Genomic DNA, 25,967 nt, shown 5'->3' with positions numbered 1-25,967 from the left:
AAGCGAATTTTAAAACATCTACTTTTTGCCAACCATAGCCGCCCCTTGAAAGACAAGGGACATGAACAGAATTAAGCTTTCCACTTTTTGAATGAAAATCTGAAGAACAGGTGAGACCATCCCATCAAATAAAAAAACTGATGGTCCCTGATGTAAATAACAACAAGAGATGAGATATATATATATATATATATATATATATATATATATATATATATTTATTTATTTTTTTAAATTTGATCTGCCAAAAATCAATTTAACTTGATTCGCCAAAAATCAAATCAAACACAAGCTGTGTAAATAAACTCTCTCCCTCTGCATCTCCTCTCTCACGTAGATGTGTATTTAACAATAGTAATTCACACTGAAATAGTGACCCTAGGGGGCAAGCTGCTCCTGAGTTCAAAAGACATCTGTTGTAACAACAGACATCCCTTAACCCTACAAGTTATAAGAACAGGAATATGATCCGCAAGTAAATGCTACCTATAAGAATCCTGCCCTTGACTTAGGAGGGAATATATTTATAGCAACATAAAGCTAACTAGAGGTCACAGAGACAAATCAGACTTGCCTGTGTCCACTAGAAATAAATATAAAACCAATAAAATTATTCTTCGCATAGAACAATTTTTTTTTTTTTTTTGGCGCAAACAAAAGTTTAGTTCACTAAGGAAAGTTTGTATGGAATAACCATTCGAAATTAACATATTTAATTCATTCTTGAAAGTTACAAATTACCCAACCCTATCACAAAAATTATAACAAATCTATGCAGATTAGTTCCATCACCTTTCATGTCAAATAAATATTTGGAATAACAAATACCCTAAGAAAATTCAAGACCTACAAAAATTGACATATAGCACCTCTAGACCACAAAATATGAAGTCTGTAAAAGTTTGTAAATCTTTTAATATAGATTGGAGAATCAGTAGGAAACCGGGATTAAAAGTAATTAAACCATTCACAAATTTGGCCAAAAGATCAGCTTAAGTTTGATCATAATACACAAGGAACACTGTAAAGGGTCTATTTTTAGAAAACTGTAATGTTTCGAAAAACTGAACCTTTCTTTACATAAGAGAACCATATGTAACGATTAGATATAATCGAGCTAGCACACTTATAAGTGATATAAGTTGTATTGCACATATCGTAGTAATACAAAGTATAACCCAAGTTTTTCTAAAGATTCACACAACAAATCACAGGTTGTTTTTATGTATCACCATCGGCACTAAAGAAAATGCAGTATCTTGATCTCTCTCATAATAATAGCAACCAATAGAAATCTCTAGAATTTCACACACCCTTTAATTGACCCAATCGCTAAGGAGTATGGACGCTTCAGACATCCATGAAACTGGTTAGCGTCCAGTCACCTTGGTTACCAATAATACCACCTGGGATAACAGAATATTCAAACCCTAAAGCCCGCCCCCCACCTAGCCAATCAGAAAGGTCTATGAGTTTAAGACCAATATATCGAAGCACATATATATAAGAAAGGGATAAGTGACAAGACAGGCAAAGAACAAAACAAATATGAATACAGAAAATAAAGACTAATAATGGACATACGGTAACCAAAAAATATAGGGATAATTTGAGTTACGCGAAACCGGAAGTGGCAAGGTGCACTTCCGGTACACACGATAATTGAACAATCACAAAATAAGGTATATAAAGACCCCAACAACACTAAAAAACCAGTCTTGATAAAGGTCAGTGGATGACCGAAACGCGTCGACTGGTGAGTGACATTCTGATAATACTAATTTTAAAAAAACCATCTACACTATTGTTATTTTTCTTTTTGGCAGAAGGATTTTCATCTGCAACAAGTTGTATCTATTTTTGAAGACACATTAGTTCCCTCAACTTTGGAGAAAACTCCCACACCCACATTTAATATTCGTTTGGATTGTGTGACTAACCAACACAAATTTGAACAGACTTTCTCCTTTTTTACTACTTTTTAACTACTTGCTTTCTGGTTTTGTAATCGTTTTTTCACCGGATACATTTTTATATTTTCACCTCACTGGATACATTTTCACCATTTTGGAAACTGCTGATTCACTTTTTATTGACATTTTAACGAACACAGTTTGGACTTCCTTTTGGGAAACATTTCAAAAAAAAATTTTGTTTACACTGTTCTCTGCTTATCCTTTTTTTTTTTGAACAGTTCTTTCACATTGTTTATTTGTCAAGTTTACATTATTATTATTTTTTAAGATTTTGATTTTGACACTTATTTTTGGAAACTGCTGATTCACTTTTTATTGACATTTTAACGAACACAGTTTGGACTTCCTTTTGGGAAACATTTAAAAAAAAATAAAAAAAATTTTGTTTACACTGTTCTCTGCTTATCCTTTTTTTGAACAGTTCTTTCACATTGTTTATTTGTCAAGTTTACATTATTATTATTTTTTAAGATTTTGATTTTGACACTTATTTTTCACCAACCTGCTTATCTATCGTATATGCATCTCAATACTAGGAACACACCTTTCAATATCAAGTAAACATCTAACACTAAGTAAACACCTTCATTTACAGACAACAGTTATATATTATACTGCTGTATCACGCTCATAGGCCGACATTTTAGTCTATAAATATTGTATTGTATTTTTGTCATCCTTTGTATTTTTGTCATCCTTTGTAAAATCTTGGATCCTTGATTATTTGTTTTTAATGTAACATTGTTTTAAACCAACATTGTTTTATATTCTTATACTGTTTTAAATTGTTTATTATAATAAAGTGTCTTAATAATGTCACATTGTTCTACAATTTACACTTGATTAACACTCAAAGTACACCACCCAGACCCTGCCAGTGTTGTTTGGCGCTTTGATATTATTTCTTCTGATTCTCCATACATTTCTGACCGCTAGGGGTCAATATATTAGAGCTAAGGGTCTTATATAGCTGGCGCTCAGTGTACATTCCATTCACTGTGTGTGAGACAATGTTGCAGATAGAGAGGATGGGTTCTAGTTACCTTTTTAAGCCCTTTACAGGAAGTACAAGTCCTCTTTCTGCTGGTTTCTTCAAAGTTTTCACATGAAACGTTCAAGTAGATCAAAGGTACCTCCAAAGGAGGCTAGGGAAGAACCTACAGAGAGAAAAGTCTTAGAGGAGAGTGATGAAGCTGAGGAATAAATCGCACCATCCCTTGAAATGGTTGGTCGAACATCTTTGTTTTCTCCTTCCCATGTCCCTCACCAAGGTGAGCCTAGTGAGGGTGGTAGAGCTTCGACTATGCCTGAGATCTCTTATCAGGCCCTGTTGGAGGCCATTAACCAGGAGGGTGGATGGGGAGACAATGTAGGCCCCTCAGATGTGGCATCTGAGCCCTTGGGCCCTGTGGTTTATGCTGGGCCTTCTCATGGCGATGCTGTGGCTGGCACTTCTAAATTAGCCTCCGGTCCATCAGTCGTTCTGGCCCTCCCCAGGTCATTCCCGGTCCCTCGTGGCCCCATAATTTCCCTACTATAGTTGGTGAATATAGTGGGAGCACCGGGGCCTTACCCGGGCCTTCCGCGGCCTTGTTCCACGATTCCTTTGCGGCGGCAGTGTGCCTCTTCCAAATGCTGGCATCGGCGATGTCCGGGGCTCCAGGTGGGTCCAAACATGGTCCATGGTTTGGCAATCGGTGTTGCACATGCTCCTCCGGTGGTTTCGGCCTTCTCTGCATCGACTTCCGGTCTCGGGTCCTCCAGCAGCGGTACTTCTGGTGACGTCACTTCCAGGCACGTCGCTTCCGGTTCCTCCATTCGACGCCCGACTGTGAAGAGGAGCGCATCGAGTTCCCCACACGGCTCTGCAGGTAAGAAAGGAGTGCCGTGTGGGGGAACTTGGGCTCTGGGGATAGGTCTATAGGGGCGATGGGGGTCAGGGTGCTCAGGGTGCACAGGGCATAAGGCGGTTGCAAAAGGGGCAACAGAGCTGCAAGGGGGTAATATGCAAATTATAAGGGGCAATATGGAACCAACCCTGGTTCAGGTGCTTGGGAAAAGGGGGCTAATAAAAGTGCTAGTGCGCGGTCAGGGGCAAAGGCCTCAGCGGGCAACAATAAAGGTGCTGCAACACCAATTAGGCCTAGTTCGAGCAGGATGGAGGGTGATAACATGGATTCTGATTCCACGGGCATGGTGATTCGCACGGATGATGGCAGCATGGATGGGATGGAATTTGATGATAGGAATGGTAGGCCTCAGCGTGTGGCCATGGTTCAGACCACCGCTAGGAAGGTAGTTACTAGGTCGGCTGCTAAGCAGGGTACCCCATCACAATTTCATATTCTAGATATGGAATTAGTGCCAACTAGAAGTTGCAAGAAGGCCCCTTCCCAGGCCCCTAAGACAGTACACTTCAGTGAGGATATTGAGGATTTTTCTGAGCAAGAGCAGAGTGTGTATCCTGGAGAGGGGCGTGTCAAGCACCCCTGCGGGCCCAGAGTGCCTGAAGGGGGGAGCAGTGTGGGAGCAGGGGGAAGGGGAGAGCTGAACTTGCCCTGCGTGGTACTCCTCTGTGTTACTCCTCTCTTGCATTCTGTTTTTCAGGATAGCGACATGACAAGTGGCATGGAGAAAAGAACAGAGAGCGGTGCAGATTCCCTGGTGTCGGAGGATGAGCGTCCTTCAACTTCAGGCGTGGTGGCAATACCGCCTAGGAGGGGGTTGAAAACCGGTGAGTCCTCAGTTTCAGTGGGGTTTAGGGGTTTCACATCATCTTCAGATGATTCTGGTTCAGAGAATGACAAGGAGTTGGGTTTAAATGCTAAGGGTCATAAACGAATGTAAAAAATGCTTAGTTGGCTGACTGAGGAAAGAAAGGCTGCTAGGAAGGGGTTGAAAAAATCTTCAGAACCTGTTACCTCTGAGAAGTCTTATAGGGCATCCCAACCCATATCCAGAGTCAGTGAGGCGCGTAGACCTGTTAACTGTAAGGTGGCACTCCACAGTGATACACACCCCTGGTCCTCTTATGATCTACACGAACATCTTAAAACTAAGATGGTTCGGCGCATTCAGGAGGGGAAGTATGTCAATATCTTTGATCTCTCTGTGGAAGCCTTGAGGCAGAAGGAAAGAGCCGAAGATGGGACTGGGCCAAAGAAACACCAGCGCCCTGACACGTTCCACGAGTGGCGACATTGTTTCAGGATATACTCTTCTTGCTTTTTGGAGAAGAGGCCCGATCAGTATTTAGCCATATTAAAATATATGGAGAACATGGAAATCATTGCAGAAAATTATTGTGACGGAGCCTGGTGGGATTATGACGAAGAATTTCACAGGAAGATGGTAGGTAACCCTCTTTTGGACTTTGGATGTGTGGAGATGCAGCTTTGGGCCCTGTTGGGTCCTGAGAAGGTCCCGGGGACCGCTGCCCCACCAGCGGAATCACACCACTTAGGTTCTGCTAGTAGGTTTCACATACGCCCTCCGGGGTCTGTTGGAAATTTCAAGATAAGCACTGCACGCTGGGAACGGTGTGGTCCTTTTGCATGCATGTGCAACTGTGGGGGACCTCACCCAACCGCAGATTGCGTCAAGAACAGCGAGAAGCAAGACAGGGTTGGACCATGAGGCCCTGCTGTTGGTAAGAGTGGACACCCCGCTGAGGGTGGCTGCAATTAGACCTTGGCTCGTGCTGTACCCTGATAGGGATGTGGCTGCCTTACTGGGGTTGGGCCTTCAGGAAGCTTTCATTATTCCGGTACAAGGTAAGGTTTAAGGTTCTGTGGGCCGCAGGAACCTGAAATTTGCTTACCAGTTCACAGATGCATTAAAGGAGAAATTGGTAAAGGAAGTTTTGCTGGGTTGGATGGCTGGACCATTTAGGGTAAAATCGATACCGGGATTGGTTATTTCTCCTTTGGGGTTCATGCCAAAAAAATACCCAGGGAAGTTCAGGATGATTCAACACCTTTCCTACCCAAAAGGCAGGTCAGTCAATGACGCCATCCCACAGGAATTGAACATGGTTCATTATCCGTCCTTTGATGATGCCCTAAGGATGGTTCGGATGTCGGGTCAAGGTGCCTTGTTGGCAAAACTTGATGTAGAGTCTGCCTTCTGTCTGCTGCCGATTCACCCATCTTCTTTTTATCTAATGGGTTGTTTCTTAAATGGATCGTACTTTGTCAACCGTTGTTTACCCATGGGGTGTTCAATTTCCTGTGCCTATTTTGAGGCCTTCAGCTCCTTCTTACATTGGGCTGTCGCCAAGATTGCGGGGAGGATAGAATTGCTTATTATCTGGATGATTTTTTATTGGTGGGCAGACAGGGCTCCAGGGAATGTGAGTTACTGCTGCACACCATGAGAATGTTAATGACTAAATTCAGTGTTCCCTTGGCAGAGGATAAAACTGAGGGCCCTTGTACATGTCTTACATTCTTAGGGATAGAAATTGACTCTGTAGCCTAGGAATGCAGATTCCTGGCAGATAAAGTCCGGAAGATGCTTGAGGAAGTGAGAAGAATGGCTTTGGTGGCTTTTTGCATGTTAAAAGAGCTGCAATCCCTTTTGGGTCTGCTGAACTTCGCAGGGTGAGTCATCCCAATGGGGAGAATTCTTCTGAAAAGAATGGAGCGATTGTTGCTGGGGGTGACCTCCCCTAAGGCAAGAATTACATTTAACAAAGACATGAGGGATGATCTCCAGATTTGGGATCAGTTTCTTAAGGAATTTAATGGGGTTTGCATTTGGTGAAAACCTCAGACATCCGCACAGTCCATTCACCTTTTTACGGATGCTGCAGGATCCTTCGACTACAGAGCTTACCTAGATGGTAGGTTGAGCACAGAGTCATGGCCAGTGGAATGGACCGTTAAAGGGCTAACCAGGAACATGTGCCTCCTGGAGCTCTTCCCCATTTTGGTGGCGATGGAGATCTGGGTAGATGAACTAAAAAACAGTTCCGTGTTTTTTTGGACTGACAATAGGAGTGTGGTCTTTGCCATCAATGGACTCTCATCTTCATCCCCAACAATGGTACGATATTTTAGGATTCTGGTCTTGGGGTGCCTTAAGCGGAACATTGAGTTTCAGGCTAGGCATGTCCCTGGGGTTGCTAATATTATAGCTGATGGGCTTTCCTGTTTCCAATCAGAAAATTTTAGTATGTTTGCACCTAACGCTGCGACTCATGGTGTTCCCTGTCCTCCTTTCCTTTGGCAGGTTACACTGGATGGCAGTCTCTGATTCCACTACTTAAGGCGTCCATGGCACCTTCCACTTGGAAGTCTTATGTGAGGTATTGGGAAGAATGGGTCTTCTTCTGTGATGTTCAAGGATTACTGTCCTGCGCAGGTGAGCAAGAATGGTTGCTGCGATGGCTTGCAGATCACGTTTTTGGTTCGCCAAATTCTTCATGGCTGGGTGAGGTCAGAAGTGCGACGATCTGACATTCGGGAACCCATAACTGCTGATCGGTTACTCCTTTTGCTTCAGGTTCTACCTGACGTCTGTTCCTTGGAAAATGAGGTTCAACTTTTTTAAGCGGCATTTGCCATGGCATTTCATGGTGCCCTTCGAGTGGGGGAATTGGTACCGCAGTCAAAGATGGTGGGAGGGGTGTTGTGCAAACACGTTCGATTCACCGAAAATGGGGTTTTGCTATTTATTTATTCTCAGATCCAAAATGGATCAGGAGAGTAGGGGTGCTTGGCTGTCGCTCCCTGCGAATCAGGACTCTGCCAGTTGCCCTTACATTCTGTTGAAGGCCTTCTCGGACGTGCATCCAGTGGGTCCGTATAGGTTTCTAATTCACAAGGATGGTACCCCTCTTACAAGATTCCAATTTCAGAGGGTCCTGGGATGGGCTGCAAAAAAGGCCGGGTTAAATCCCAATACCATAGCTCCTCACTAATTTAGGGTTGGGGCTGCTATGACAGCGGCGGCTTTAGGTTGGTCTGCTGACTATATCATGGCATTGGGGAGGTGGAAATCTAGGAGATATCAGTTATATGTTAGACCCCTTTTATCCCACTGCTAAGTGTTTTCTAGTGTGTTTCTGTTGTGATGTTTTCACTGTAAATTGTTCCATCTGACAAACTCTTCCAAGACATTTTTGGTTCGCCAAATTCTTCAGGGCTGGCGGAGGCTTGAAGTGCGATGACCTGACATTCGGGAACCCATAACTGCTGATCGGTTACTCATTTTGCTTCAGGTTCTACCTGACGTCTGTTCCTTGGAATATGAGGTTCAACTTTTTTCTGCAGCGTTTGCCATGGCATTTCATGGTGCCCTTTGAGTGGGGGAATTGGTACCGCAGTCAAAGATGGTGGGAGGGGTGTTGTGTAAACACGTTTGTTTCGCTGAAAATGGGGTAATGCTATTTATTCCCAGATCCAAAATGGATCAGGAGAGTAGGGGTGCTTGGCTGTCGCTCCCTGCGAATCAGGGTTCTGCCAGTTGCCCTTACGTTTTGTTGAAGGCCTTCTCGGACGTGCGTCCAGTGGGTCCGCATAGGTTTTTAATTCACCAGGATGGTACCCCTCTTACAAGATTCCAAATCTGGAGGGTCCTGGGATGGGCTAAAAAAAGAATGGGTTAAATCCAAATACCATAGCTCCTCACTCATTTAGGATTGGGGCTTCTACGACAGCGGTGGCTTTAGGTTGGTCTGCTGGCCATATCATGGCATTGGGGAAGTGGAAATCTAGGAGATATCAGTTGTATGTGAGACCCCTTTATCCCACTGCTAAGTATTATGGTGTGTTTCTGTTGTGATGTTTTCACTGTTGTGGTATGGACTTAACACTTGTTTCTTTTGCAGGACCTAGCAGTGGTCCGCTCTGTGTCTGAATTGTGGGGCACTCATTCGTGCACTGGGCAGTCATCCAAGCATCTACTCGACCTGGAGGACAGCAACTGGGGTTCTCATCATCTAGGGTGGTGATTAGGTGGTTAGGAAAGAGAGGTCTTTGCTGGGCAGGTCTGCCTGGATTGCTGCAAGATGCCATGAAACGTTGGGAGAAACGCCACGTTTTGATCCTCCAGTTAGGTGGAAACTATCTTGGCTCAATTCCCGGACGGGATTTGAGTGCGGTGATCCAGTCGGACCTGCGCACCTTCAAAGCTTGGATGCCTGGTGTGAGAATGGAATGGTCCAACATTATTCCCATATATAAGAAGAGAAAGGGCACCTCCTAGTGTAGCCAATACACAATTAGATAATAATACAAACGATGTGAAATGGTACTCACAATTTTGGAAGGCAAAGATAATGCCTAGGTGTGTAGTCTGGAAACTCTGCAGTGTCCCAGTAACTGTGCACGATTGCAAGGGCAGCTCCTCCTAGCTGTAGTGGATTCTGCAGTCTAGAAATTGAAAAGAAGGAAGAGGGCGACTCCTAGTGCAATGATTGATTTGACATGGCATCATATGGCCAGCCACAGGGCTGTTTTTCAGGTCAGGAAAAAGCTCAACAGGGACATGAGGAAATTTATGTTTGAGCTTAGGGGCTTTGTTGTGGAGCACAAAACCATTACGGCAGCTGACCAAAGCCTCTACCGAGGTGATGGGGTAGATCTTTTGGACCATGACAGTCCCTACTCCTATTTATGTGAGTTTTGGGTGGTGGCTAGAGTGGCCCTGAATATGTGGCAAGTGGACAGTGTCCGGGGGCAGGATGTGATCGAGGTAGACTGACGGCTATTTCCGGCCAGGAGTGAAGTCCTCAGATGCGTGTCTGGGGTGCTCCCTGCCCGTGTGATTCGAACCCGAGAACTCCCTATGCCATTCAAGTATTGAGCTACGCTCTGCTTCCTCTCCTGCGCATTAGCTAGTACCTGATTTCTGCCCCTGGTCCATGTTTATTCGTGCTGGTCATTTGGTTCCTGTGTTACCACAATAAACATGACCGAATGGTTTTATAACCAAGAAGTTGTTTGTGTGTTTATATCTATGCTAGAAATTAAGTTAAAAGTTTACATTTAACGTTATGATGTAAATAGTTAAGTTATGATAATTCTTAGAAAAAAGAATATGCCTCAGTGTAGCACAATAGTAACTGCTTCCAATCAGGATAATGTCCAGATAAAAAGAAAAACATTTGCAACTTCCCCAATGAAAAACGAAATATCTGCTTTTCATTTACTTGTCAATGCTCCTCTTTCTCATATGTATATATGTACAGGCGCTCATAACCACAATCATAATATATATATATATATACAGCGCTATTGACCACTGAAGCATATGCCCCCAAGCTGCGGTGTATCACTGTGTATTACACTCAAGCAATAATATGCAATGGCACATGTAGGAATGTCAATACCACGGTTACGTATCTTTCGCTCCTAAGAGCTCAGTACCGCTCAGCTCCCTTCAATACCCCTCTACAACAATACCTCAGGCCCGGGATCTCTGCAATCTTTGCAGCTGCTGTTCCGGACTCCTGTCCGTCCACACCATGCGGATTCAGCGTGTTCCGTGTCCTCGCGTCTGTGGTGACGTCACTTCCTGATTACCGGTATGTTGTAAGTAGATGGGGTAGTGAGCCTGAGGAAAATTATACAGAGGAATGTGCAAACCTTTTTTCTTCACAGCTCCTGCTGTCTTATCAAATATTCAGTTGTTGGTCTCAGATCCCAATGATACACCGCATTCCCTTGGTTTAGGTAATAAAGTGGGTCCATCCAAAAGGAGGTAATGGGAAGGTCCAGACCGCAGTGCAGCCTCAGCTACTGACTTAGGCAATATTGCAAAGCATGAAGAAAAAACAAAATCGTCTGTAGCTGGTTTAAAAGTTAAAAGTCTCTTTATTGAAAAAACTTTAAAACATAGAGGGTATGTACCCTTAAGCAAAACAGACTAACATGTTTCAGCAAACGCCGTACTCATAGTCCCTAAAATACACTGCACACATTTGAACTTAAAAACCCCCTTCTGGGGCATGATTGGTGGAAATTCTGGAAACCAATTTAGATTTAAAGGTAAAATACATCAATTCCTATACACTTAACACTGACCTGTGTTTTGACAAATGCAATGCTTTATTTGTATTAAATGCATTCTTGCAACCTATGCTTCACTTGATTCTGAAATCTTGAAAATGCAAAGTAAAAATAACATTTGAAACTTTGTATACAAAATATAGTGCATGGAATCCTAACTATGTTAATAATTTAGGTACACCCTATCAACAATGTATCCATGTAATATTCCCTCTACAAAATAGTATATCCTTATGCACCGTCCAGAGAAAATGCATTTTAGAGGAAAATATTTTTTCTCTCTTATGAGGAAAACATTTGTATTATCATCATTATTTGAAAGATCATTCTAAGCAAAAATATCCACTTAGGTTTCCAGTTAGTTCTATTAAATAACATTATTGCTGAAAAGATTTACCCCTGTTCATCTGGGATGAAACAAATAAATAGATAAGTAAATAAGACCTTTAAAGAAAGTATTTTAAGATAATTTGAATATTACAAAGGATATACCTAAGAATATGACAAATAATATATCTAGGAGAGGTCCCTGAAGCAGACAGAGGTGAACAATCACTTATAATTTACACAGAATCTTAACTTCTCGCACCTAATCTTATTTATCTCACCATTGTCATCAGTAATTACATTCCTCACTATCCAAATTCTTGTACATATGTCTCCGATCGTTTTCAATTGGCCCAGAGGATGGAAAAAGACAAAATCAGCTTCAGTAATTTATAAAGTCATACTCAGAGTTCAGACCAAAAGGAACCTTGGTCTGAAGTCTGAAGATCCAGTACATTTCTTGTCTCGAAAGTACCTGATATTTGTCGCCTCCCCTCCTCTGGGCCTGTATCTTCTCTATTATCATCCATCTAAGAGTTGCACAATTCTTGTCATGTGTCTTTACGAAGTGATCCATCACCGGGGTACTTATTTTACCCACTTTAATTGTGGATAAATGCTCACGTATACGTGAATGTACTTCTCTTGTTGTTAATCCTATGTACTGAAGATTACAAACTGAACACCATAGTAGGTAGATACAGTATGTAGATCTACAATTCAGACATGAAGCCACCTCAAATGTTTCCCCTGTAGCAGAGGATTGAAAGGATGAACCTATATGTACATATTCACAGGCCTTGCACTATGTATAACCACACCTATAGGTGCCCCTATGTCTAAGCTAAGAAGACTGTGTAGCTGATGCAGGTTTCTGAAGTTGGGATGGAGACACTATGCTCCCAATTGATTTATTTCTTCTATAAGAGAATCTACAGCCCCTCCTAACTGCATCAGCAAGACCATCGTCAGCTGCAAGTAATTTGAAATGTCCCCGAATTATATTACAATTTACAAATGCTCTGAAACTGTTCTGAATAATCTGTGACAAAAGTTAATTTACATTCTGGAGCCTTCTTTGCTTTTTATACAATCCTTTAAAAGGACTTCTCGGTTTATATTGTCAACCTCTCTCCTAGCTTTTTTGAGTACACTATTACTATAGCCTCTGTCTCGCAATCTCCCCTGTAAGGCATCGGTATGCTTCAGGGACCTCTCCTAGATATATTCTTTGTTATATTCTTAGGTATATTCTTTGTAATATTCAAATTATCTTAAAATACTTTCTTTAAAGGTCTTATTTACTTATCTATTTATTTGTTTCATCCCAGATGAACAGGGGTAAATCTTTTCAGCAATAATGTTATTTAATAGAACTAACTGGAAACCTAAGTGGATATTTTTGCTTAGAATGATCTTTCAAATAATGATGATAATACAAATTTTTTCCTCATAAGAGAGAAAAAATATTTTCCTCTAAAATGCATTTTCTCTGGACGGTGCATAAGGATATACTATTTTGTAGATGGAATATTACATGGATACATTGTTGATAGGGTGTATTAGGATTCCATGCACTATATTTTGTATACAAAGTTTCTTACTTTGCATTTTCAAGATTTCAGAATCAAGTGAAGCATAGGTTGCAAGAATGCATTTAATACAAATAAAGCATTGCATTTGTCAAAGCACAGGTCAGTGTTAAGTGTATAGGAATTGATGTATTGTACCTTTAAATCTAAATTGGTTTCCAGAATTTCCACCAATCATGCCCCAGAAGGGGGTTTTTAAGTTCAAATGTGTGCAGTGTATTTTAGGGACTATGAGTACGGCGTTTGCTGAAACATGTTAGTCTGTTTTGCTTAAGGGTACATACCCTCTATGTTTTAAAGTTTTTTCAATAAAGAGACTTTTAACTTTTAATCCAGCTACTGACAATTTCATTTTTTCTTCATGCTTTGCAATATTGCCTAAGTCAGTAGCTGAGGCCTCACTGCGGTCTGGACCTTCCCATTACCTCCCTTTGGATGGACCCACTTTATTGCCTAAACCAAGGGAATGCGGTGTATCATTGGCATCTGAGACCAACAACTGAATATTTGATAAGACAGCAGGAGCTGTGAAGAAAAAGGTTTTGCACATTCATCTCTATAATTTTCCTCAGACTTGCTACCCCATCTACTTACGGCATACCGGTAACCAGGAAGTGACGTCACAACAGACGCGAGGACATGGAACACGCTGAATCCGCATGGTGTGGACGGACAGGAGTCCGGAACAGCGGCTGTAGAGATTGCAGAGATCCCGGGCCTGAGGTATTGTTGTAGAGGGGTATTGAAGGGAGCTGAGAGGTACTGAGCTCTTGGGAGCGAAGATACATAACCGTGGTATTGACATTCCTACATATGCATTGCATATTATTGCTTGAGTGTAATACACAGTGATACACCGCAGCTTGGGGGCATATGCTTAAGTGGTCAATAGCGTTGTATATATATATTATGATTGTGGTTATGAGCGCCTGTACATATATACATTCAGTATGAGAAAGAGGAGCATTGACAAGTAAATTAAAAGTAGATATTCCGTTTTTTATTGGGGAAGTTGCTAATGTTTTTTTTTTTATCTGGACATTATCCAGATTGGAAGCAGTTACTATTGTGCTACACTGAGGCATATTCTTTTTTCTAAGTGTTGTTTTTGAGTGTATGGGCAAAGCACTCGGTCTATCAGTGTAACATCATGCAGCAAGATATGGATCAAGAGGGATCAGCTATGGTCACCTATTACTCATTAAAGAAAGTGAATGAGAGGGACATTGATAATGTTGAAATTTAGCATATATTTTCACATGACCGAAAAAGTTATGATCTTCCTATGCTATTTGAGGACATTTAACGTCTTTTAATTAAGGAAAATAAATTAAAGTGGGATTTTTGGACTCTGGAAAAGTATACAGCCTTAAATATGATACCCAGGGGTTTGCGGATTAGCAAATTCCCAACCTTTGAGACTGATGACCAGGAGTTCATAGATATGTGGAACCTTATATTAAGTAACTGTCCTAGTCGATTAATGAAATTACTGATAAGTCATAAAACAGAAATGTTGAAAATTATTAGAATTGAGATTTGTGATGTGCAAGTACTTTTGAATAATCAGTTTACCAATTTTGATTATCCTAAGTTTGATGTGGTCTTGCAGAAGACAATTATGGAAGTTAAGGAAGAAATAGTAAGCACTAAGCACAGTAAATTTCTAAGGGATAAAATAGATTACGATAATTGCAAAGTATACATTTGGAACAGTGGTAAGAGATTTCATTATAGGAGGAGTCAGAATATGAACAGGGTATTTAGGAGAGGCAGAGGCAGAAGACAGAGAGGTAGGGGTAACAGATCAGTTACCTTTTCAGACAGTGAAGCCGAATCTGGGGATGATAATACATTATCAGCAAATTAGGATGAAACTCTCCAGGAAACTGTTAATAGAAACACAAACTATAACAGGTTTTCAGGGCCAGGTAATGTATATACCAGAATGGATTTTAGACAGGGCCCCAATAGAGTTTATGCAGCACAACACTCAGGTCAGCCTAGGTTCCAAACACAACATATACAGCAACACAGAAGATACCAACCTTCTAGCAATTCTACACATTCCCTAGAACAACCCACTATGAATGAGTCAGGAGGTAGAGATGAAGAATTCTCACAGATGGAGCAGGTTTTTCAAATGGGTCAATGCTCCAGGGGAGGTGGGACGGCTACTATGCAACCCCAACAGGGGAGGTACCCGGTGAAGCAAACCAGGGTACCTTCAAAGTACAAACTGTCATAAATCTATCTGATCATGTTTTGACAAAAGAAGAATACAAGTTGTTAAGTTTAAGTCTAGGTTTTGTACCTACTGTGAATTTCAATTTGTTTCACACAATGCTAGACCTTAATAAATTTATACGTAACTTGACACTTTGTAAACACTTCACGTCAGCTAATGCAGATATAAATGTAGATCCACACCATGGGCCAACTAATGTTAATGTGTACCAAGACTTTCAAGTCCAGGAAATGTGTGACCTCATAGCTCTGAGGGGGTTGGAACAGGAGATTGGAGTGGATATTACTAATAATCAATCCACTATGTGCAAGAGATACAAGAATCCTTCCACTTTCTACCCTATTCAGAGCAGAGAGAACATAGTGGAAACCTTTTATAGAAGAGTTGAAGCTGACTTGAGAACACTCAATCAGACGAAAAAGCCTGTAAAAAGGAATTTGAGTATACAGGAATAGCAAGTTATGAAATCTTTAGGTGACAATATGAGTATTGTCATCAAGCAGGCAGACAAGGGAGGCTCCGTGGTTGTGATGAATAGATCACACTATGTAGGAGAGGCCTTAAGACAATTAGGTGACACTGACAGCTATATGAGGCTTACAGAAGACCCCACAGATTCATTCCAATGGCAACTAATGCATCTTTTGGATGGGGCGGTGGAAGACGGTTTTATTGACCATGACACTTGTCAATATTTGTATGTTACACATCCAGTAATTCCAATATTTCACCACCTACCTAAAGTTCAAAAAACAACTGAAAATGTTCAGGGTAGGCCTATAGTTAGTGGAATAGGGTCAATGCTTGAACACCTTTCGGAGTGGCTGGATGATCTTTAACAACCACTGGTCCGTGCCCTTCCAAGTTACATTAGAGATACAAAACATATCTTGAATTTGGTTGAACAAGTTGAATGGACACGAGATTCTGTGTGGCTCACCGTTGATGTCGTGGCATTGTATTCCTCAATACCGCACAATTTAGGCTTAAAAGCCATTGAATATTTTCTGGCCAATGAGACGACACACGGTGAGTCATTCAGGGCCTTTGTGCTGGAGATCACAGAATTTCTTTTGTCACACAATTATTTTCAATTTGAAGGCGAGTTCTATCTGCAGAAGTGTGGGACCGCTATGGGCGCTAAGTTCGCCCCCACCTACGCCAACCTATTCATGGGTTGGTGGGAGTGGTCCCACATTTATGCAGATAGTAACACGTTCAGGCCTGCTATAAAAATGTATCATCATTTTATAGATGACTTACTATTTGTTTGGGACAGTGAGAGGTACTCAGTAGAGGAGTTTGTGGAGTACTTGGGTCAAAACAACTTTAATTTATGGTTTACATATAAATCAAACAAACAAAAAATACACTATCTGGATGTTGAACTGAAAGGTTGGCAGTCGGGTAATATTACATCGGAAGTGTATAGGAAGCCCATTTCGGGGAACAGTGCTTTACATGCTAAGAGCTGTCACCCCCGATAAGTACCTTATTCAGTAGCCAAAGGGCAGTTTGTTCACCTTAAAAGAAATTGCACATTAAGAGGTGACTTTGAAAAGCATGCCGATGCCTTACAGGGGAGATTGCGAGACAGAGGCTATAGTAATAGTGTACTCAAAAAAGCTAGGAGAGAGGTTGACAATATAAACCGAGAGGTCCTTTTAAAGGATTGTATAAAAACAAAGAAGGCTCCACAACGTAAATTAACTTTTGTCACGGATTATTCAGAACAGTTTCAGAGCATTTGTAAATTGTAATATAATTCGGGGACATTTCAAATTACTTGCAGCTGACGATGGTCTTGCTGATGCAGTTAGGAGGGGCTGTAGATTCTCTTATAGAAGAAATAAATCAATTGGGAGCATAGTGTCTCCATCCCAACTTAAGAAACCTGCATCAGCTACACAGTCTTCTTGGCTTAGACATAGGGGCACCTATAGGTGTGGTTATACATAGTGCAAGGCCTGTGAATATGTACATATAGGTTCATCCTTTCAATCCTCTGTTACAGGGGAAACCTTTGAGGTGGCTTCATGTCTGAATTGTAGATCTACATACATGTATGTACGTTCATGTATACGTGAGCATTTATCCACAATTAAAGTGGGTAAAATAAGTACCCCGGTGATGGATCACTTCGTAAAGACACATGACAAGAATTGTGCAACTTTTAGATGGATGATAATAGAGAAGATACAGGCCCAGAGGAGGGGAGGAGACAAATATCAGGTACTTTCGAGACAAGAAATGTACTGGATCTTCAGACTTCAGACCAAGGTTCCTTTTGGTCTGAACTCTGAGTATGACTTTATAAATTACTGAAGCTGATTTTGTCTTTTCCCATCCTCTGGGCCAATTGAAAACGATCGGAGACATATGTACAAGAATTTGGATAGAGAGGAATGTAATTACTGATAACAATGGTGAGATAAATAAGATTAGGTGCGAGAAGTTAAGATTCTGTGTAAATTATAAGTGATTGTTCACCTCTGTCTGCTTCAGGGACCTCTCCTAGATATATTATTTGTTATATTCTTAGGTATATCCTTTGTAATATTCAAAATATCTTAAAATACTTTCTTTAAAGGTCTTATTTACTTATCTGTTTATTTGTTTCATCCCAGATGAACAGGGGTACATTTTTTCAGCAATAATGTTATTTAATAGAACTAACTGGAAACCTAAGTGGATATTTTTGCTTAGAATGATCTTTCAGATAATGATGATAATACAAATGTTTTCCTCATAAGAGAGAAAAAATATTTTCCTCTAAAATGCATTTTCTCTGGACGGTGCATAAGGATATACTATTTTGTAGAGGGAATATTACATGGATACATTGTTGATAGGGTGTATTAGGATTCCATGCACTATATTTTGTATAAAAAGTTTCAAATGTTATTTTTACTTTGCATTTTCAAGATTTCAGAATCAAGTGAAGCATAGGTTGCAAGAATGCATTTAATACAAATAAAGCATTGCATTTGTCAAAGCACAGGTCAGTGTTAAGTGTATAGGAATTGATATATTGTACCTTTAAATCTAAATTGGTTTCCAGAATTTCCACCAATCATGCCCCAGAAGGGGGTTTTTAAGTTCAAATGTATGCAGTGTATTTTAGGGACTATGAGTATGGTGTTTGCTGAAACATGTTAGTCTGTTTTGCTTAAGGGTACATACCCTCTATGTTTTAAATTTTTTTCAATAAAGAGACTTTTTACTTTTAAACCAGCTACTGACGATATCGTTTTTTTCTTTATGCTTTATGATAATTCTTCCCACAGAGGAGGATATGACATTTAATTCCTTAAGGAAATGTAAGGCAAAATGCCTGGAATGCATATAAGGGTTAAGGCCAAAACGGAGGAGTGGGAGTGTTCTGGTTTGTGTGTGTGTGAAACAATGTTGCAGATAGAGAGGAGGGGTTCTAGTTACCTTTCTAAGCCCTGTACAGGAAGTACAAGTCTTCTTTCTGCTGGTTTCTTCAAAGTTTTCCCCACCCTTTCCCTCCCTTTTATTATTTTAAGTGGCAATCATTAGGGGGATTCATCGCTATGGTGGTCCCTAGGATTAGGGGTGTCCAAGGCATGATGAAGGCTAGCCAGCCTATTTCTACAAGTCCAAGGACGTTAAATTTCAGCTCCCCAGGTGTTCAATGTGGTTTGCACCTTATTGACCCTGGTCCTAATGGTCTGGAGTGGTGGGGTTGCACCCTGGGCTGGCGGGTGGTCAGTGTCCGGGGGCAGGATGTGATCCAGGTAGAGTGACGGCTATTTCCGGCCAGGGGTGAAGTCCTCAGATGCGCGTCTGGGGTGTTCCCTGCCCATATGATTCGAAGCCGAGAACTCCCTAAGCCATTCCAGTATTGAGCTACGCTCTGCTTCCTCTCCTGCACCCTGGTACTGCCCATCTTGTTAGCATGGGTCACTACGCATTAGCTAGTACCTAATTGCCGCCCCTCTGCTCCATGTTTATTTATGCTGGTCGTTTGATTCCTGTGTTGCCACAATAAAAGTGACCTATGGGTTTTATAACCAAGAAGTTGTTTGTGTGTTTATTTCAGTGTTACATTAAAAGTTATGATGTTAACAGATACGTTATGATAAATCTTCCCACAGAGGAGGATATGGAATTTATTCCCTTATGTAAGGTACATCTTCTTCCCATTGACTAATTCCTTGCAGAGGGCAGCAGATTTTCTTTAAGAATTTGACGGTATTTTGCCCCATCCATTATTCCTTCTATCCTGACAAGTGCTCCAGGGCCTTCTGCAGAGAAACACCCCCATAACAGGATATTACCACCTCCATGCTTTACTGTATATATTGTGTTATGTAAAGTTATGAGGCAAGCACCACAAATGGCTGAGGTCTTGATAAAGGCCTATTTAGAGGCCGAAACACGTCGACATAACTAAGTAAGTGTATTACCTCTATCTGATTCAATTTGTATACCCATATTGCAGTATTGTTTTTGTTTTTGTCCCACAGGTTATTTTAGGAAAGTTTCTGTATACCTATTGGAGATACTCACGGACCCTAATGGATTAAAGAATCTATCACTATATCCTAACTCCACTTATATCTTCTTTATCACTCATAATTTTTTTCACAGAAGCATTTTTTTCACCATTTTTATGTTTTTCTTGATGTTTCACTTTATGAACGATTTTTATTGAAGTTTTTATTGAAGTTTTTTTTCAGTCATTTTTTCACCGTTCACCATTTTTCCACATATTTATTGTTAATCACTATTTGCAATATATCATCACAGTAACTCAGGATAAGACATTTTTGGATTGTTGATTTGGACTTTCATTTGGATTTATATATTGGTGTATATACACTAGGAACCCTTGGTATCCATATCATATAGGACTGCGCCTCTTTGAACTTACCAAGACACATTCAGCGAGATTACGAGTTTTGCAGTAACAGGGGTGCGTTGCTAACGCTTAGTTTTTCTCTCACCGCTCACCTAAAGTAACGCTGGTATTACAGGTTTTTTTAAACCTGGTGGTTAGCCACAAAAAGGTGAGCATAGAGCAGAATTTAGCTCCACATCTCACCTCAATACCAGTGTTGCTTACGGTAGTGGTAAGCTGGCTGAACGTGCTTGTGCACGATTTCCCCATAGGAAACAATGGGGCTGAGCTGGCTGAAAAAAACCCTGCAAAAAGCAGCGTTCAGCTCCTAACGCAGCCCCATTGTTTCCTATGGGGAAATGAATTTTATGTCTGCACCTAACACCCTAACATGAACCCGAGTCTAAACACCCCTAATCTTACACTTATTAAGCCCTAATCTGCCGTCCCCGCTATCGCTGGCACCTACATTATAATTATTAACTCCTAATCTGCCGCTCCGGACACCGCCCACACCTACATTATAGTTATTAAACCCTAATCTCCTCCCCAACGTCGCATCAACTATATTAAATTTAACCCCTAATCTGCCGCCGCCAACGTTGCCGCCACTATAATAAACCTAAGTCTAACCCTAACACCCCCCTAACTTAAATATAATTTAAATACATGTAAATAAATTTAGTACAGTTAAATAAATTATTCCTATTTAAAGCTAAATACTTACCTATAAAATAAACCCTAAGCTAGCTACAATATAACTAATAGTTACATTGTAGCTAGCTTAGGATTTATATTTATTTTACAGGCAACTTTGTATTTATTTTAACTAGGTACAATAGTTATTAAATAGTTATTAACTATTTAATAACTTCCTAGTTAAAATAAATACAAATTTACCTGTAAAATAAACCCTAACCTAAGTTACAATTATACCTAACACTACAATATAATTAAACTAATTACCTAAACTACCTACAATTAAGTACAATAAAATAAAATAAAATAAATTAAGAAAAAATACACTAAATTACAGAAAATAAAAAAAAGAATTACAAGAATTTTAAACTAATTAAACCTAATCTTATCCCCCTAATAAAATAAAAAAAATCCCTACCCTATACTAAATTACAAATAGCCCTTAAAAGGGCTTTTTGCGGGGCATTGCCCCAAAGTAATCAACTCTTTCAGCTGTAAAAAAAAATACAATACCCCCCAACATTAAAACCCACCACCCAAACACCCAACCCTACTCTAAAACCCACCCAATCCCCCCTTAATCCTAGTGTCTTTCACATATAGCCATTTCTGATTTCAAACCGGGTTGCATTTACAGTTTTTGTACTCTTGTTTATACATATTATATGATCTTTTGGATCAAAACTTTATTGTCTTCTCTGAGAGAGATATGTAACTTGAATCCCTTCTAGACAAAGGGTTAACAAAGAACAGGTGCCTGTAATTGTTCATTCTAACATTGGTCCTTGACAATTTGGCCCCTTCCACCATTACTTGAAAGTCATAAACTTCTCCTCAGAACTGGTATGCTCCTCTGAAACGCTATTTACACAGATGTTCCCATACTCTCTAAGCAGGAATACTTTTCTAATCTTTTTTTCTACTCTTTCTTCAAACCCAAAACATCTGTTCTCGACTTTCAATACCCTTTTCTGCCCACCCCCACCTCCTTATACCAATTCTCTCTCAGCTCAAGATTTTGCCAGCCTTTTCAACAACAAAATCCATCAGATATGAAATCATCTCTCAACACAAAAGCAGTCTCCAACCCCCTCAACCCTTCACTGTCATTCTAATCAAAAACAGCCACAAATTCAGCTATTTTGCCCCTGTTACTGAGGATGAAGTTTCTGCCATTATAAATTTGTCTCACCTCATTACCTGTCCCCTCAATCCCCTCCCTCTCTCCTACTCTTACTCCAGTCATCACACAAATGTTTAACCTCTCCCTCAGCACTGGTATAATTATCGTATCTCTTAAACATGCACTAGTCACACCTATCCTCAAAAAACCTTCTCTTGATCCAACCCCACATCCAACTAACACCAAATTTCCCTACTCCCTCTTGCCTCAAAATCCTAGAAAGGCTAGAATATACATTTGTATCCCATTTCATTTTGTACATACAGGTGTATCACATTTCCTCATATTAAACTCTCTCCTGCAATCTGGATTTCCGCCCAACACTCCACAGAGACAGCAATAGTTAAATGAATGGCCTCTATGTTGTGGAACTCTGCTTCACTCCACACGATTCTCCCTGAGTTTTCATAGTTCTGAAGTTCAAAGACTCTACTGTTCAGGGATGCGTACAATATATGTTAACCTTCTCTTACCTCAGTTCCTCTCCTCCCTTTGCCATCACCTTGAACCACCTTAGCATGTAAGCCTATGAGACAAGATCATCTTCAACAGTGCAACTCTTGGCAGTGCCATCTATCCATTTGTATCCTATAAATGCTTTCTTTCATATCATACCTATATTTATAGTGCTGCAGAATCTGCTGGCACTCTACAAGTAACTTATAATGATAATTATAATAATAATAAAAACTGGGCTATTGATTGCATAACCAAGCCTCTTTCTGGGATGATTGGACGAACCAGTGGGTTCTCAGGATCTTTATTATTTTTTTAGGTAAACAGTACAAAATAGCCCTAATTGCAATACTTCTGTTTAAAAAGAAGCTAGTATACTGATCTATAATACCTTTCTGTAGACCCTGTTCAATAAAATTTAGCAACAACAGAGGTGTTATCAATCTAAACTGTATATATCTCAAATACTGCAGGTCTGCAGTACGCTAAAAATTCACACTAAAGCGTTGGCATTGGATACAGAAAACAAAACATTAAAGACTGCTCTAATAATTAAGCGATTTGAGAATTGATTAATGGAGAAGTAAAAATAATAATAATAATAAAAATAATAAAATTGTATATACAATCTATATGTAATATTAAGACACCAGTGCCACTAAAAAATATAAGCATAAATATAATTTGTTGTTAATACTATAAAATATTAGGTGGCAGATGACATACCATAAAACATATAATTAAAGGAAGTATACCCTTCAATCTAACCGTCCTTATATATAAAGTACATGTGTATGAGTGCTAACAGATACAATGTATGCTAACGTAAAGACCTATAAACCATATATATAAAGAAACCTGTGGGAAAAAATGGATCTGAGTCATCTACTATGCTTATGGTTATATGGTTATCAGGATTGTCTATTTTCTCTTTAAGAGGGTTGGTCCGGTCACATGGTTTAATTCCACCAAACAAACTATTAAAGAGTTTATGAAGATGTGAAAAGTTCTATTAGCAATTCAATGACTGTGCAATATGATTTTTTTTTTCAGTGGTTAAATAATGAGTATGTCCGCTTGATTTGTTAAAGAGTTTTCTGGTCACGTAACTTGTTTTAACCAATAGGTATAATGTATTAACAAAGGAAGTTATATTCATGAATATGATCAGTAACAATGTATCAAAGTAAATACAATAGTGTTGTGTGTTTCAGATGTTAAACATTATTACTCCAATATGTGTTGAAATGAATCTGAATGGAGCAGTATATCACTCAGGGTTCCCCATCACTTACCCACTGCAGTCCTCAAGTCACTCTGCTAGAAAAATAGCTATTTGTTTCTTCAGCCGATTAGCTCCTCTTAGCGTCACATCGATTCTTCCTCTCCACCTTTGTGGTCACTCTGCTGTGTGGGTGGTAATAGTTGTTTGTATTCCTCAGCATGATGTTTAAATCACTTTCTTATCCCCTTTTTTATTTATTGCATAATCTTTATATGGATAATCTCCCAAATAGTTCTGTTAGAAAAGTGGTCTCATAACAGGTATATTTTATAGTATTAATATGAATTATATTTATGCTTATGTGTTTTAGTGACACCGGTGTCTTAATATTGCATATAGATTGTATATACAATATAATTATAATTGTTATTATTATTTTTACTTCTCCATTAAAAAATCAAAACGCTTATCGATTAGTACAGTCTGTAATTTTTTTTTTGTATCCTGTTTAATTAATTGTGTAGCCTCTTTCTGGTAAACAATAGTGGGGTCATAGGATCATTTATCATAATAATATCTGATAATTACCTCAACACCTCCAACATGTTGTACTTATAATTTAATATTAATATGTCTTGGATATTTATTAACATTTGGGGTCTCTTTATTGTGTTTAAACCCACAGTTTAATTGCTAATAATTGATGAGGAGTGTGAATAGCTGTATACTCTAAGTCCTACCAGATGGGATTGCAGGAGCTATAGATCTTGTAATGCTAAAGATGTGAGGTATTATTACTGAGCCCCAGGGATATTTAATTTGGTTGTTTATTTTTGTTTACTTTCACATATTTAGTATCAAGCATTATATGCTATACTCGGTTAGATAGAAGTTTATTTTATGATTATGCAAGTATTTAGCAAATTGAGTACTTTTTTACTGTTTTGTTACATTTTTATATAGATATATGGTTGCCAAGAAAACTGGGTAGTGTTCCGAGTAGGAACTGTGGTTTATGAGATTGAAATATAGAAGGTTGCATTTTCGTCAGAACTGGGAGTATATATACTTCAATAATGGTATCGGAATGCGGAAGCATTAAAGTATTATGATATATTCAAGTATTATTTAATTTTATATATATATATATATATATATATATATATATATATATATATATATATATATATATATATATATATATATATACATACAGTGCATCCCCTTCATTTTTTCATTATATTGTTATGCTGCAGCCTTATGTTTAAATGGTTTAAATAAAAAATAAAAAAATCACATCAATCTACACTCCTTTCCCATAGATTTTTTTTAAACCATTTGAGCACAAGGCTGCAACCTAATAAAAACAAAGGTGTCTGAATACTTTCTGAATGCACAGTAGATACAGAAATATATATGAGTGTACACCTCCAGTTCCACTAACTTTTTTAGCACTGTTAAGTGTTGTGCTCACACGCAACACATAAGTCACAATTTGCAATATGATCAATGATTAGCGAGACCGCACTATTCATTGAAAAAAGAGGGCTTTCTAAAGCGATTTTGGCCACATTAAACATTCTCTGGTTATTCTGTTTAAGAATGTTCTTGTAATACCAGGAGCAATAACGCCATAGTGTGGGCCCGCCATATGATAGTGCACCCTGCGATTAAAAATAACTCTACTTGTAATCTAGCCCTTCATAGGCAATGTAAATAATTAACCAATGCTATGGGTTAAATGGCTACGTGCATTGTTTTAAACTTTGGCATGGAAAAATAACTTTTGTACATTAGCTGATTTTAAAAAAAATAATTTCAAGTAGTAGATCATGAAAATATCTGATCTTGCTCACTTCAAATAAGTATGTTCAGGGGAGTGAATTACCTGCTACACTGAATGGCTGCTTTTTATACTTATTCTATTTTTTTTAAAAATAATAAAAGAAGAATCGGAGTGTAAAATAGAAAGTCTGTGGTATGTATTATAACCTTAATATAGGCCTCCTCTTACTTTAATCAGAACACAATTAGTTACAAAAATAATTAGGACCAAGAAAATAGGCCACAATTTACATTATTCCTTTTAGAAATATCACTGATTCTGATGCCCCCATGAATTATCAGTATATGTCCAAAAATAATATTAACCAAATTGCCCAGCAGTGGCTCACCCCACAATGTAAATTGAGTGAATCTACAGAGCAGAACAACTGAGATACTCTAATTAATTCTCATAGGGATGTCCTAGTTAAATGGTATTATTGTCCCAGAAATAAGATATAATGCAAGAATCACATCACCTATGAAACATCTTTGCTGATATTGGACTTATGCTGACTCATGCGCTCTCTCGCTTTCCTAGTCAATTCTCCAACAT

Source organism: Bombina bombina, chromosome 5, assembly GCF_027579735.1.
Source record: "Bombina bombina isolate aBomBom1 chromosome 5, aBomBom1.pri, whole genome shotgun sequence".
Lineage (NCBI taxonomy): Eukaryota > Metazoa > Chordata > Amphibia > Anura > Bombinatoridae > Bombina > Bombina bombina.
This window is presented reverse-complemented; position numbering follows the sequence as displayed.